Raw genomic sequence first — 12,244 nt, 5'->3', positions numbered from 1 at the left:
CACAGGAACAGGAAGATTACAGTGACCAACCAGCTAAGTACTTCACCGTGACAAAGGATGGTACTGTTACACATTTTACTACATAATAACAGGCATACATAGATCTCTGTTAAAATGTTTTTGTTTATTTTTATGATACTGAAATCTGTACAAAAGACAACTTTAAAGTAAGAAATAGTGTGTTACAGTAATGTTGGATGTTATTGACATCTGACGGTGTAAAGGCCAGTCATGTAATATACCAGTATATATGAGTTGTATTAGCTATTGGTGACTCAGTGACACCATGACCACTGGATACCATGACAACCAATGTAACCCTTGGTGACCTAGAAGTACAGGATTGTATGATCAATGATAACCGTGCCACTGCATAGCATAGATGGAGACCTATGACCTTGACCTCGGTGAACCAATATAGATAGGTAAACTGATACAGACCTCTAATTAGCCAACAGTCTGACTTCTGTAATGATGGAGATTCTGAAGACATAGTGATGACCTTTCATCACCTGACATACACACTGCCTCTCTGACAATGGTTATTATATTTCTTCATGAGAAAATGTGACCTGTTTCACCTTGTGATCATAAATGATGGGAAACTGGTGTAGTGTAGTCCTGGTACACTGTCTAACCACAGGCTTTCTACCCCAACCTAATTATTAACCTGTGGGCTATATCAATCTCATCACCTGTAGTACCCTCCTCGTTAACCTCACTGATGGACACTCCATCCTGAAATGTTCCCACACATACAAATATACTGTACCCTGTCTTCTAAGAGACTTCTAAAGCTAAACTATCACAGGTAGGTCCTACGGTGTCACTAACTGACATCAAAGTTGGTATGATATCACAGGTAGGTCCTACAGTGACACCAACTGACATCAAAGTTGGTATGATATCACAGGTAGGTCCTACAGTGACACCAACTGACATCAAAGTTGGTATGATATCACAAGTAGGTCCTACAGTGACACCAACTGACATCAAAGTAGGTATGATATCACAGGTAGGTCATACAGTCCTAATTTGATGTCAGTTGGTGACACTGTAGGACCTACATTCTACTTATATCATACCCACCACCCTACTCCATCTCATCACCCATCCCGTATTTCTATCACTATTTCATCCACTCTCTATTGTATATTGACACAGGTGTAGTTTCTCTGTGAAAATCAAGTTAATTCCAGCCATCAGAAATCTGTAAAGTACTTTATGTAAATGTAAATGTAACCACTCTGACAGATGGGCCAGGGTCAGAGGGAGGAATAGAGGAGGAGAGAAAGGGTGTTTGAAATTGAGGAGGGGGAGGGGGCAGTGCATGCAGAGGTCTCTGTGGAATAAAGATATTATTGTTGGGGTCAGAAGGTCAGCATCAGACCAGTAGCCATAAAGTCAGGGTGAAAACAGTAGGGAATGAAATGCAAGGGGGTAAATAGAGTCTAGAATGAAAAAGTTTGGCAGAACAGTGAAAGGTACTGTGGTCATATGTTAAGGGTGGGAGGTACTGTGGTCATGTTAAGGGTGGGAGGTACTGTGGTCATGTTAAGGGTTGGAGGTACTGTGGTCATGTTAAGGGTGGGAGGTACTGTGGTCATGTTAAGGGTGGGAGGTACTGTGGTCATGTTAAGGGTGGGAGGTACTGTGGTCATGTTAAGGGTGGGAGGTACTGTGGTCATGTTAAGGGTGGGAGGTACTGTGGTCATGTTAAGGGTGGGAGGTACTGTGGTCATGTTAAGGGTGGGAGGTACTGTGGTCATGTTAAGGGTGGGAGGTACTGTGGTCATGTTAAGGGTGGGAGGTACTGTGGTCATGTTAAGGGTGAGAGGTACTGTGGTCATGTTAAGGGTGGGAGGTACTGTGGTCATGTTAAGGGTGGGAGGTACTGTGGTCATGTTTAGGGTGGGAGGTACTGTGGTCATGTTAAGGGTGGGAGGTACTGTGGTCATGTTAAGGGTGGGAGGTACTGTGGTCATGTTAAGGGTGGGAGGTACTGTGGTCATGTTAAGGGTGGGAGGTACTGTGGTCATGTTAAGGGTGGGAGGTACTGTGGTCATGTTAAGGGTGGGAGGTACTGTGGTCATGTTAAGGGTGGGAGGTACTGTGGTCATGTTAAGGGTGGGAGGTACTGTGGTCATGTTAAGGGTGGGAGGTACTGTGGTCATGTTAAGGGTGGGAGGTACTGTGGTCATGTTAAGGGTGGGAGGTACTGTGGTCATGTTAAGGGTGAGAGGTACTGTGGTCATGTTAAGGGATGGGAGGTACTGTGGTTATGTTAAGGGTGGGAGGTACTGTGGTCATGTTAAGGGTGGGAGGTACTGTGATCATGTTAAGGGTGGGAGGTACTATGGTCATGTTAAGGGTGAGAGGTACTGTGGTCATGTTAAGGATGGGAGGTACTGTGGTTATGTTAAGGGAGGGAGGTACTGTGGTCATGCTAAGGGTGGGAGGTACTGTGATCATGTTAAGGGTGGGAGGTACTGATGGTCATGTTAAGGGTGGGAGGTACTGTGGTCATGTTAAGGGTGAGAGGTACTGTGGTCATGTTAAGGGTGGGAGGTACTGTGGTCATGTTAAGGGTGGGAGGTACTGTGGTCATGTTAAGGGTGGGAGGTACTGTGGTCATGTTAAGGGTGGGAGGTACTGTGGTCATGTTAAGGGTGGGAGGTACTGTGGTCATGTTAAGGGTGGGAGGTACTGTGGTCATGTTAAGGGTGGGAGGTACTGTGGTCATGTTAAGGGTGGGAGGTACTGTGGTCATGTTAAGGGTGGGAGGTACTGTGGTCATGTTAAGGGTGGGAGGTACTGTGGTCATGTTAAGGGTGGGAGGTACTGTGGTCATGTTAAGGGTGGGAGGTACTGTGGTCATGTTAAGGGTGGGAGGTACTGTGGTCATGTTAAGGGTGAGAGGTACTGTGGTCATGTTAAGGGTGGGAGGTACTGTGGTCATGTTAAGGGTGGGAGGTACTGTGGTCATGTTAAGGGTGGGAGGTACTGTGGTCATGTTAAGGGTGGGAGGTACTGTGTCATGTTAAGGGTGGGAGGTACTGTGGTCATGTTAAGGGTGGGAGGTACTGTGGTCATGTTAAGGGTGGGAGGTACTGTGGTCATGTTAAGGGTGGGAGGTACTGTGGTCATGTTAAGGGTGGGAGGTACTGTGGTCATGTTAAGGGTGGGAGGTACTGTGGTCATGTTAAGGGTGGGAGGTACTGTGGTCATGTTAAGGGTGGGAGGTACTGTGGTCATGTTAAGGGTGGGAGGTACTGTGGTCATGTTAAGGGTGGGAGGTACTGTGGTCATGTTAAGGGTGGGAGGTACTGTGGTCATGTTAAGGGTGGGAGGTACTGTGGTCATGTTAAGGGTGGGAGGTACTGTGGTCATGTTAAGGGTGGGAGGTACTGTGGTCATGTTAAGGGTGGGAGGTACTGTGGTCATGTTAAGGGTGGGAGGTACTGTGGTCATGTTAAGGGTGGGAGGTACTGTGGTCATGTTAAGGGTGGGAGGTACTGTGGTCATGTTAAGGGTGGGAGGTACTGTGGTCATGTTAAGGGTGGGAGGTACTGTGGTCATGTTAAGGGTGGGAGGTACTGTGGTCATGTTAAGGGTGGGAGGTACTGTGGTCATGTTAAGGGTGGGAGGTACTGTGGTCATGTTAAGGGTGGGAGGTACTGTGGTCATGTTAAGGGTGGGAGGTACTGTGGTCATGTTAAGGGTGGGAGGTACTGTGGTCATGTTAAGGGTGGGAGGTACTGTGGTCATGTTAAGGGTGGGAGGTACTGTGGTCATGTTAAGGGTGGGAGGTACTGTGGTCATGTTAAGGGTGGGAGGTACTGTGGTCATGTTAAGGGTGGGAGGTACTGTGGTCATGTTAAGGGTGAGAGGTACTGTGGTCATGTTAAGGGTGGGAGGTACTGTGGTCATGTTAAGGGTGGGAGGTACTGTGGTCATGTTAAGGGTGGGAGGTACTGTGGTCATGTTAAGGGTGGGAGGTACTAGTGGTCATGTTAAGGGTGGGAGGTACTGTGGTCATGTTAAGGGATGGGAGGTACTGTGGTCATGTTAAGGGTAGGGAGGTACTGTGGTCATGTTAAGGGTGGGAGGTACTGTGGTCATGTTAAGGGTGGGAGGTACTGTGGTCATGTTAAGGGTGGGAGGTACTGTGGTCATGTTAAGGGTGGGAGGTACTGTGGTCATGTTAAGGGTGGGAGGTACTGTGGTCATGTTAAGGGTGGGAGGTACTGTGGTCATGTTAAGGGTGGGAGGTACTGTGGTCATGTTAAGGGTGGGAGGTACTGTGGTCATGTTAAGGGTGAGAGGTACTGTGGTCATGTTAAGGGTGGGAGGTACTGTGGTCATGTTAAGGGTGGGAGGTACTGTGGTCATGTTAAGGGTGGGAGGTACTGTGGTCATGTTAAGGGTGGGAGGTACTGTGGTCATGTTAAGGGTGAGAGGTACTGTGGTCATGTTAAGGGTGGGAGGTACTGTGGTCATGTTAAGGGTGGGAGGTACTGTGGTCATGTTAAGGGTGGGAGGTACTGTGGTCATGTTAAGGGTGGGAGGTACTGTGGTCATGTTAAGGGTGGGAGGTACTGTGGTCATGTTAAGGGTGGGAGGTACTGTGGTCATGTTAAGGGTGGGAGGTACTGTGGTCATGTTAAGGGTGGGAGGTACTGTGGTCATGTTAAGGGTGGGAGGTACTGTGGTCATGTTAAGGGTGGGAGGTACTGTGGTCATGTTAAGGGTGGGAGGTACTGTGGTCATGTTAAGGGTGGGAGGTACTGTGGTCATGTTAAGGGTGGGAGGTACTGTGGTCATGTTAAGGGTGGGAGGTACTGTGGTCATGTTAAGGGTGAGAGGTACTGTGGTCATGTTAAGGGTGGGAGGTACTGTGGTCATGTTAAGGGTGGGAGGTACTGTGGTCATGTTAAGGGAGGGAGGTACTGATGGTCATGTTAAGGGTGGGAGGTACTGTGGTCATGTTAAGGGTGGGAGGTACTGTGGTCATGTTAAGGGTGGGAGGTACTGTGGTCATGTTAAGGGTGGGAGGTACTGTGGTCATGTTAAGGGTGGGAGGTACTGTGGTCATGTTAAGGGTGGGAGGTACTGTGGTCATGTTAAGGGTGGGAGGTACTGTGGTCATGTTAAGGGTGAGAGGTACTGTGGTCATGTTAAGGGTGGGAGGTACTGTGGTCATGTTAAGGGTGGGAGGTACTGTGGTCATGTTAAGGGTGGAGAGGTACTGTGGTCATGTTAAGGGTGGGAGGTACTGTGGTCATGTTAAGGGTGGGAGGTACTGTGGTCATGTTAAGGGTGGGAGGTACTGTGGTCATGTTAAGGGTGGGAGGTACTGTGGTCATGTTAAGGGTGAGAGGTACTGTGGTCATGTTAAGGGTGAGAGGTACTGTGGTCATGTTAAGGGTGGGAGGTACTGTGGTCATGTTAAGGGTGGGAGGTACTGTGGTCATGTTAAGGGTGGGAGGTACTGTGGTCATGTTAAGGGTGGGAGGTACTGTGGTCATGTTAAGGGTGGGAGGTACTGTGGTCATGTTAAGGGTGGGAGGTACTGTGGTCATGTTAAGGGTGGGAGGTACTGTGGTCATGTTAAGGGTGGGAGGTACTGTGGTCATGTTAAGGTGGGAGGTACTGTGGTCATGTTAAGGGAGAGGTACTGTGGTCATGTTAAGGGTGGGAGGTACTGTGGTCATGTTAAGGGTGGGAGGTACTGTGGTCATGTTAAGGGTGGGAGGTACTGTGGTCATGTTAAGGGTGGGAGGTACTGTGGTCATGTTAAGGGTGGGAGGTACTGTGGTCATGTTAAGGGTGAGAGGTACTGTGGTCATGTTAAGGGGGGAGGTACTGTGTCATGTTAAGGGTGGGAGGTACTGTGATCATGTTAAGGTGGGAGGTACTGTGGTCATGTTAAGGGTGGGAGGTACTGTGGTCATGTTAAGGGTGGAAGGTACTGTGGTCATGTTAAGGGTGGGAGGTATTGTGGTCATGTTAAGGGTGGGAGGAACTGTTGTCATGTTAAGGGTGGGAGGTACTGTGGTCATGTTAAGGGTGGGAGGTACTGTGGTCATGTAAGGGTGGGAGGTACTGTGGTCATGTTAAGGGTGGGAGGTACTGTGGTCATGTTAAGGGTGGGAGGTACTGTGGTCATGTTAAGGGTGGGGGGTACTGTGGTCATGTTAAGGGTGGAAGGTACTGTGGTCATGTTAAGGGTGGGAGGTACTGTGGTCATGTTAAGGGTGGGAGGTACTGTGGTCATGTTAAGGGTTGGAGGTACTGTGGTCATGTTAAGGGTGGGAGGTACTGTGGTCATGTTAAGGGTGGGAGGTACTGTGGCCATGTTAAGGGTGGGAGGTACTGTGGTCATGTTAAGGGTGGGAGGTACTGTGGTCATGTTAAGGGTGGAAGGTATTGTGGTCATGTTAAGGGTGGGAGGTACTGTGGTCATGTTAAGGGTGAGAGGTACTGTGGTCATGTTAAGGGTGGGAGGTACTGTGGTCATGTTAATGGTGGGAGGTACTGTGGTCATGTTAAGGGGAGAGGAACTGTGGTCATGTTAAGGGAGGGAGGTATTGTGGTCATGTTAAGGGTGAGAGGTACTGTGGTCATGTTAAGGGTGAGAGGTACTGTGGTCATGTTAAGGGTGGGAGGTACTGTGGTCATGTTAAGGGTGGGAGGTACTGTGGTCATGTTAAGGGTGGGAGGTACTGTGGTCATGTTAAGGGTGGGAGGTACTGTGGTCATGTTAAGGGTGGGAGGTACTGTGGTCATGTTAAGGGTGGGAGGTACTGTGGTCATGTTAAGGGTGGGAGGTACTGTGGTCATGTTAAGGGTGGGAGGTACTGTAGGTCATGTTAAGGGTGGGAGGTACTGTGGTCATGTTAAGGGTGGGAGGTACTGTGGTCATGTTAAGGGTGGGAGGTACTGTGGTCATGTTAAGGGTGGGAGGTACTGTGGTCATGTTAAGGGTGGGAGGTACTGTGGTCATGTTAAGGGTGGGAGGTACTGTGGTCATGTTAAGGGTAGGGAGGTAACTGTGGTCATGTTAAGGGTGGGAGGTACTGTGGTCATGTTAAGGGTGGGAGGTACTGTGGTCATGTTAAGGGTGGGGTACTGTGGTCAGGTTAAGGGGGGGGTACTGTGGTCATGTTAAGGGTGGGAGGTACTGTGGTCATGTTAAGGGTGGGAGGTACTGTGGTCATGTTAAGGGTGGGAGGTACTGTGGTCATGTTAAGGGTGGGGGGTACTGTGGTCATGTTAAGGGTGGGAGGTACTGTGGTCATGTTAAGGGTGAGAGGTACTGTGGTCATGTTAAGGGTGGGAGGTACTGTGGTCATGTTAAGGGTGGGAGGTACTGTGGTCAGTGTTAAGGGTGGGAGGTACTGTGGTCATGTTAAGGGTGGGAGGTACTGTGGTCATGTTAAGGGTGAGAGGTACTGTGGTCATGTTAAGGGTGGGAGGTACTGTGGTCATGTTAAGGGTGGGAGGTACTGTGGTCATGTTAAGGGTGGGAGGTACTGTGGTCATGTTAAGGGTGGGAGGTACTGTGGTCATGTTAAGGGTGGGAGGTACTGTGGTCATGTTAAGGGTGAGAGGTACTGTGGTCATGTTAAGGGTGGGAGGTACTGTGGTCATGTTAAGGGTGGGAGGTACTGTGGTCATGTTAAGGGTGGGAGATACTGTGGTCATGTTAAGGGTGGGAGGTACTGTGGTCATGTTAAGGGTGGGAGGTACTGTGGTCATGTTAAGGGTTGGAGGTACTGTGGTCATGTTAAGGGTGGGAGGTATTGTGGTCATGTTAAGGGTGGGAGGAACTGTGGTCATGTTAAGGGTGGGAGGTACTGTGGTCATGTTAAGGGTGGGAGGTACTGTGGCCATGTTAAGGGTGGGAGGTACTGTGGTCATGTTAAGGGTGGGAGGTACTGTGGTCATGTTAAGGGTGGGAGGTACTGTGGTCATGTTAAGGGTGGGAGGTACTGTGGTCATGTTAAGGGTGGGAGGTATTGTGGTCATGTTAATGGAGTGAGGTCATGTACATCTACACCTGTTAGTCCTGTCAGGTAACAGTAACCTGTTAGGTGTGGACATCTGTTAGTCCTGTCAGGTAACAGTAACCTGTGAGGTGTGGACATCTGTTAGTCCTGTCAGGTGACAGTAACCTGTGAGGTGTGGACATCTACACCTGCTAGTCCTGTCAGGTGACAGAGTAACTTGAGCTGACAGTTCACTGTCTACTATTTACCAAACAAATTTAACATCAACTACAAAAACACTATATACTTCACAGGGCCATGTAATACACTAGATAATAGTACGACATCCTCTATGTGCCAAGTCCCTGTGTGCTGTACTACTGTGGGGATGGTCTATAGTCAATATGTTATAGAGTTATAGTTATCTGATCAAACCTCCTGGATAGTTTCACTAATTACATTTTCTTTTTAGAAATCTTTTACAATTCTTCAAGCTCAAAAATAAAATGCATCAAGTGAAGTTAAAGGCAGTAGATGGGTTTCAGAAGATTTGTATATCTCCTGTTTACATTGACAACATTTCAAATAAGCTCATGACTGATGAACGTTAAAATGCTTTTAGAGTCTTGAACAAGAGATGAAAGAGTTGGAGTAAACATTGGTTTGTAACCAACTTGACCCTGCTGGTGATAATTACACACACAACATGTTTTGATGTACATGTTGGACCAACGGTCATTGGAAGGTCAGTAATGGTCAGATTCATCAGCAACAAATATATCTTCCTAACTTTTTTGTTTTAAACGAAATCATTGGGGAAATAATGACATTATCCTGTATACTAGAATTATAAAGGACGCTCACTTTATATATCCGTGATCATCACAATACACTGACACATGTGTAGTATAGAATTAAAAACTAAAATCATGTGTAATAGTGATTCAACATCTTTGTATGTTTAAGATATTTTTCATGAGCAGAATGTTAAATTTTTTTATTTGATCATTGCTGAAGCTTATCAGGCTTAGATGTACACAGGTATCAGACTTGGACATACACAGGTATCAGACTTGGACATACACAGATATCAGACTTGGACATACACTGGTATGGGACTTGGACACACACTGGTATGGGACTTGGACACACACAGGTATGGGACTTGGACATACACTGGTATGGGACTTGGACACACACAGGTATCAGACTTGGACACACACAGGTATGGGACTTGGACATACACAGGTATCAGACTTGGACACACACAGGTATGGGACTTGGACATACACTGGTATGGGACTTGGACACACACAGGTATCAGACTTGGACACACACAGGTATGGGACTTGGACATACACAGGTATCAGACTTGGACATACACAGATATCAGACTTGGACATACACTGGTATGGGACTTGACACACAGGTATCAGACTTGGACACACTGGTATCAGACTTGGACATACACAGGTATGGGACTTGGACATACACAGGTATGGGACTTGGACATACACTGGTATCAGACTTGGACACACACAGGTATCAGACTTGGACATACACAGATATCAGACTTGGACATACACAGGTATCAGACTTGGACATACACTGGTATGAGACTTGGACACACACTGGTATGGGACTTGGACACACACAGGTATGGGACTTGGACATACACTGGTATGGGACTTGGACATACACAGGTATGGGACTTGGACATACACTGGTATGGGACTTGGACACACACAGGTATGGGACTTGGACATACACAGGTATGGGACTTGGACATACACTGGTATCAGACTTGGACATACACAGGTATCAGACTTGGACATACACAGGTATCAGACTTGGACATACACTGGTATCAGACTTGGACACACACAGGTATCAGACTTGGACACACACAGGTATCAGACTTGGACATACACAGGTATCAGACTTGGACATACACTGGTATCAGATTTGGACATACACAGGTATCAGACTTGGACATACACTGGTATCAGATTTGGACATACACAGATATCAGACTTGGACATACACAGATATCAGACTTGGACATACACAAATATCAGACTTGGACATACACAGATATCAGACTTGGACATACACAGATATCAGACATGGACACACAGGTATCAGACTTGGACATACACAGGTATCAGACTTGGACATACACAGGTATCAGACTTGGACATACACAGGTATCAGACTTGGACATACACTGGTATCAGACTTGGACACACACAGGTATCAGACTTGGACAGGTATCAGACTTGGACATACACTGGTATCAGACTTGGACATACACTGGTATGGGACTTGGACATACATAGCAATCAGATTTGGACATACACAGGTATCAGACTTGGACACACACAGGTATCAGACTTGGACATACACAGGTATCAGACTTGGACATACACTGGTATCAGATTTGGACATACACAGGTATCAGACTTGGACATACACTGGTATCAGATTTGGACATACACAGGTATCAGACTTGGACATACACAGGTATCAGACTTGGACATACACTGGTATCAGATTTGGACATACACTGGTATCAGACTTGGACATACACTGGTATCAGACTTGGACACACACAGGTATCAGACTTGGACAGGTATCAGACTTGGACATACACTGGTATGGGACTTGGACATACACTGGTATGGGACTTGGACATACACAGGTATGGGACTTGGACATACACAGGTATGGGACTTGGACATACACAGGTATCAGACTTGGACATACACAGGTATGGGACTTGGACATACACAGGTATCAGACTTGGACATACACTGGTATCAGATTTGGACATACACATATATCAGACTTGGATGACCAACCTCAGTAAGCTGTTAATATAATTCTGGAGAAGTGCACTGATGGAAAGGGACCCCCCACTAATCACCACCAGGGGGCATTGATGACTGCACTGATAGAAAGGGAACCCCCACTCATCACCACCAGGGGGCATTGATGACTGCACTGATAGAAAGGGACCCCCACTCATCACCACCAGGGGGCATTGATGACTGCACTGATAGAAAGGGAACCCCCACTCATCACCACCAGGGAGCATTGATGACTGCACTCATGGAAAGGGAACCCCCACTGATACCACCTGGGGGCACTGAAGAACAGAATAAGGGGAGATGATTCATCAACATCATAATATTGACACAATAGCAGTAATTCTTCAATGTAATGTACAGCTGCTGTAGAACTTCCTGTATTAAGATGGCATAGAGAAGCGATAGTGTATCAAGTATAACTGATAATTTCCCTGGAAATCTAAGATGGGTAAAGGTTACCACCATCCTTCAAATGGAGACACAAATTAGCTTCATTACACATCCATTTCATCTTTTTTTGCTTTCATTAAAAAATTAGTTTGTGGTTCTTAACTTAAAACTAAATGTTACTTAAGAACCATGAGCAATATTTTACTAAACAGATGTTTGGAAGATTTTTAATTGAATTTCACTTCTCAAATTGTGTTATGTAGCATGTGGATATATTATTGAACCGCTTGTTCTAATCTGTCTGTATTGATATGTCTTATTTCAATTCATGTGTGTGATGTTTGTTCTAAACTGTCTGTATTGGCTAAATAAATTACTGTACATTTATTCAAGCATTGATGTCATTTTTTTTTAGTTTCATCGGGGTATGAAACAAATTTTGTTTGCAAACTGTATGAATCCGCATAGCGGATTCTTACAGAAGATTGCAAACGAAATTGTTTCATACCCCGATGAAACTAAAAAAAAATTGACATCAACGCTTTTAATTAATTTTTGAAAATGATTTTATAATTTAAAACATGTTTTATGTACAATTTTACTAGTTTTAAATGGGATTCTTTTTCTCAAATCAATACGCAACGTCAATTGTCGTATTGTGACATCACATTTTTCGCGCCATTCTCGGAATTTCTTTCATAGAAGAATGAAAAGAATTTTTCGACCAATCACATTTGAGTATTTAACATGAAAACAAAGAAAAATTAATTATTATACTATAATTTTGAAACAAGTTATATTAACTTATATTAATAACTCCAATGATGAAAGTACATGAGAGGAAATACGTGTGAGGTCTTACTGTGGTAGGAAACGAGATTACCCAGACAAACACCACATGGTAAGATAGGTGACCTCCACACCTTTTCATGTTCAATCGGAAAATCAAACCCTGGGCACCAAGGTGAAAGGCAAATACGTTACCAAAACATA

The sequence above is a fragment of the Pecten maximus genome, chromosome 11, assembly GCF_902652985.1.
Source record: "Pecten maximus chromosome 11, xPecMax1.1, whole genome shotgun sequence".
NCBI lineage: Eukaryota > Metazoa > Mollusca > Bivalvia > Pectinida > Pectinidae > Pecten > Pecten maximus.
This window is presented reverse-complemented; position numbering follows the sequence as displayed.